Below are 4,682 nucleotides of genomic sequence, written 5' to 3' on the forward strand. Positions count from 1 at the left end.
GGAGGAGGAGGAGGAGGAGGAGGAGGAGGAGGAGGAGGAGGAGAGCGACGTTGACCTGCCCGAGGTCGGGGTGGACGGTCAGCCCCAGCCTGACCGGGCCTCAAGCAACAAGCCGTGCACCGGGGCACCGACTGCTACTGGAGACGGCCAGGCGGGAATCGACCAGCCACCCGTTCCTCCGACGGATGCCACTGACTCTGTCCTCCTGGGCTCCGCCGTCCCGATTGCCGCCGCCGATTCTTCTGCCCAGACGGAGCCGCCTGCCACGTCAGGCGGAACAGCCGACTCCAGCATTCAGCCTGAGCCTTCTGCTGCGCCAACCGGCACCGCCCAGCCGGAACCTTCTGCTACTCCTTAGGATTTTCTCTTTTCCCCTGTTTTACTAGAGTCTTGGACAACTTGGTTAAATTTCAGTTCCACCCGCGGGGTGTATGTCGAAATTTGTTTGAATGTCGGCCGGTAGGCCTTTATCCTTGTAAATATTCTATCATTGCTTATGCTTGCTGTGCCGACCCCTAGCTTTTCTTCCCTTTTGCTCCTTGGTTTTTTCCTTTGCCGCCCTCCGTTGGCTATCCTCTTGCCAGCCAAGCAGCCGCTCTGCGGACTGCGGCTGGGTTGAGTACTTTAGCTGTTTGTGGCAGGGCTGGTACTTAGCCATTCAGAGCGTTGTTAATGAAAGCATAGGCTGGCCGTCCGGCTGCTCGGCAGCCGGACGACTAGGTGCGATGCCGGCCTCTACTATATGCGTTCCTTCCTTAGTCGTTTTTTCGCGTGGGTCACTGTTTTGCAACCTTTATCTGCCATGCAGTCGCTCTGCGAGCTGTGGCTTCTGACAAAGAAAGTTTTTGGTGCCGACACACTACTTGTCCGGCTGCAGGAGGTGGCATATAGCAGAAGGAGGCGAGGCTCCAGGCCGACTGGTTGAACCCGGTGCCCGGTGGAAGAAATTAAACTACACATTCTCATAGGCATAACATTTATCATATAGATAAAAGAGGGTAGTCCCCAAGCTCTTCTCGGGGGACCCGGAGTCTTTATACATAGTACAAAAGGTAGCGTGATACATACTACTTTCAACTGTAAAACCTTCGGAGGAGGTTTGCGTTCCATGGCCTCTCCGTCTCTTTGCCTGAATCATCTCTCTTGCGCGCTCTGGCCTTCTGGGCATCGATCAGATAGTAGGAATCGTTGCCCAGCACCTTGCTGATGATGAAAGGGCCTTCCCAAGGTGCCGAGAGCTTGTGTTGTCCGGCTGTTCGCTGGGTCAGCCGGAGCACAAGGTCTCCCTCTAGGAAGGCTCTTGGCTTCACCTTGCGGTTGTAGTATCGTCGTAGACTCTGCTAGTAGATGGACGACCGGCTAAGTGCCAACAGCCGGCCTTCCTCCAGCAAGTCGATGCCGTCTTCTCGTGCCTCCTTGGTGTCCGCCTCGGTGTACATGGTGACTCTTGGGGAGTCGAATTCGATGTCAGTCGGGATGACGGCTTCGGCACCGTAGACGAGGAAGAAGGGCGTGAAGCCGGTTGACTTGTTCGGGGTTGTCCGCAAGCTCCAGAGGACGGCCGGCAGCTCGTCGAGCCAGCAGCCGGCCGAATGCTCTAGAGGCTCGACCAGTCGAGGCTTGAGGCCAGACATAATGAGGCCATTTGCGCTCTCCACTTGGCCATTTGACTTTGGGTGGGCAACAGACGCTAAGTCCAGGCGGATGCCCTGTGTTGCGCAGAAACAAGCCAAGGCTCCTTTGGCGAAGTTGGTGCCGTTGTCGGTGATGATGCTATGTGGTATGCCGTATCGCGTGGTGATGTCAGCAATGAAGGTCACGACAGTCGGCCCATTCAGTTTCTTGATTGGTTTTGCCTCTATCCACTTGGTGAACTTGTCCACAGCAGCAAGCGAATGAGTCATGCCACCACGGGCCGTCTTGAATGGTCCTACCATGTCCAGCCCCCAAACAGCAAAGGGCCATGCTATGGGAATGGTCTTGAGTGCAGAAGCCGGTAGATGTGGCTTGGAGCAGAACCTCTGACACCCTTGACACTTCTAAACTAGCTATTTGGCTTCTTCTATAGCAGTCGGCCAGAAGAACCCATGGCGGAAAGCCTTGGTCACAAGTGATCTTGAAGCCACGTGGTGGCCGCACTCGCCTTGGTGGATATGCCTGAGTATTGCTTGGCCTTGGTACGGCTCCACGCAGCGCTGGTAAACCCCGGTGACACTTCGTCGCACTAGCTCTCTGTTGACTATGGTGTAGGCTGCTGGTTGCCTTTGCACTTGTCGGGCTGAGATCTCATCAGTCGGCAGCTCTTTCTTCACCAGGAACTTGAGAATTGGCTGAGCCCAAGATGGCGCTACAATTTCTTCGATTGCTACTACCGCAACTTGTATGAGGGCGGTTGGGCCGGGAGGCGGCGGGTTGGCAGCAGCTTCCACCTTCTGTGCTGGAGAAGTCCCCGGGCCGACTGTTGAAGTCCCCGTGCCGGGCTCTGGAGTCTTCGAGCCGGGTGCGGCTGCAGCAGTCCCCGGGCCGCCTGCCAAAATCCCCGTGCTGGCCTCTGGGACTGTCAAGTCGGATCCGACTGCTTCGGGAGGGGCCGGCATGAAGATGGAATCTGAATCAGGAGACGGCTGGACAGACGGCTTGAGAAGGCGGCGTAGGGCGATGCCGGCTGGTATTGCTTGTCGGGTATAGCCAATCCGTGCCAAGGCATCTGCTTGTTCGTTGTCGTTTCTTGGCATGTGAAGGAACTCGCACCCGTCAAAGTATCCACTGAGTTGCTGCACGGGGAAGTGGTAGCTTGCCATGTTTGCATCCTTGGCGTCCCAATAGCCTGACGACTGCTGGACCACCAAGTCGGGGTCACCATAGCACAGGATCCGGTGGATGCCGAGTTCCTTGGCAAGCCGGAGCCCGTGTATGAGTGCCTCATATTCAGCTACGTTGTTGGAGGTAGCGAAGTGGACTTGCAGCACGTATTTGAGCTTGTCGCCTTTGGGAGTGGTGAGGATGACGCCGGCTCCCAGACCGGTGCGCATTTTTGAACCATCAAAATGCATCCGCCAATGGGTGGAGTCTGGTGCATGCGGCAAATACTGGGTCTCGCCCAGTCGACGAGGAAGTCGACCCGCACTTGTGATTTGATGGCGGTGCGAGGCTGGTAGTAGATGGTGTAAGGGGCCAGATCAATAGCCCACTTGGCCACTCGGCCAAAGGCGTCTCGGCTCCCAATGATCTCAGCAAGCGGAGCAGTGCTGACGATGGTTATTGGGTGCTCTTGAAAGTAAGGCTTTAGCTTCTTGGCGGCAAAGTGCATGTCGTAGCACATCTTCTGGTAGTGCGGGTAGTTTTGCTTGGAGGCGAGTACTTCACTTAAGTAATACACCGGTCTCTGGACAGGCAATGCTCTGTCCTCCTCCTTGCGCTCCACCACCATGACTATGCTGACAACCCGACTGGTGGCTGCAATGTAGAGGAGCATGGGTTCCTAATCAGTCGGAGCCGCCAAGATAGGCGGAGTTGCCAACATATTCTTGAGTTGGAGAAATGCTTCGTCCGCCTTATCGTTCCACTCGAAAAAAGTGGTCTTCTTCATGAGTTGGTACAAGGGAAGAGCCTTCTCACCCAGCCGGCTGATGAAACAGCTAACTGACACCAGGCAGCCGGTGAATTTCTGCACGTCCAGCAGTCGGATGGGCACTTCCATTCTCTCAATCGCCTTGATCTTCACAGGATTGCACTCTATGCCGCGCTCTGAGACCAGGAAGCCAAGATGCTGGCCGGCTGGTACTCCAAAGATGCATTTCTCCGGGTTGAGCTTGATCTGGAATCGGCGCAGGTTCTCAAAGGTTTCCTTGAGATCTTCTAGTAGCATGCCGCGCTTCTCCGTCTTTACCACCACATCATCCACATAGACATGGGCATTTCTGCCGAGCTGCTTGAGGAGGCACTTCTGCATGCAACGCTGAAAGGTGGCGCCGGCATTTCGCAAGCCGAACGTCATGGTCAGGTAGCAGAAGGCTCCAAATGGCGTGATGAAGGCGGTCTTCAGGCTGTCGGCCGGGTTCAGCTTTATCTGATGGTAGCCTGAGTATGCATCCAAGAAACTCAACAGCTCGCATCCGGCTGTGGAGTCTATCACTTGATCAATCCTTGGCAGGGCAAACGGATCTTTGGGGCAGGTCTTGTTAAGGCTCGTATAGTCAATACACATACGCCACTACTTGTTCTTCTTCAACACTAGGACTGGGTTGGCTAGCCATTCTGGAAAAAATACCTCCATGATAAATCTGGCTGCTAGAAGCCGGGCTATCTCTTCTCCAACAATTCTTCTCTTCTCTTCCGACAGGCGGTGCAAGGGCTGCCTGACAGGCTTGACGTCAGGTCGGACATGTAGTTTCTGCTCGGCGAAATCCGTCGGAACACCCGGCATGTCTTTGGGAGACCATGCAAAGATGTCCCGATTCTCACGAGGAAATCGACGAGCTCGCTTTCCTATTTTCTGTCTAGGTTCGCACCTACGACAGCGTGCCTCTCCGGGTGCTCCGGGTCCAAGGGTATCTTCTTGGTTCCCTTTGCCGACTGGAACGAGCCCTCCACGTCCGACTCCTTGGGGGTGGGTGACATTTCCGGCTTCTTGCCTACCATCGCCACCACCGGTTCTAGGAGCCTCTTCTTGGCTGCAATCA

This window comes from Triticum dicoccoides, chromosome 7B (genome assembly GCF_002162155.2).
Source record: "Triticum dicoccoides isolate Atlit2015 ecotype Zavitan chromosome 7B, WEW_v2.0, whole genome shotgun sequence".
Lineage (NCBI taxonomy): Eukaryota > Viridiplantae > Streptophyta > Magnoliopsida > Poales > Poaceae > Triticum > Triticum dicoccoides.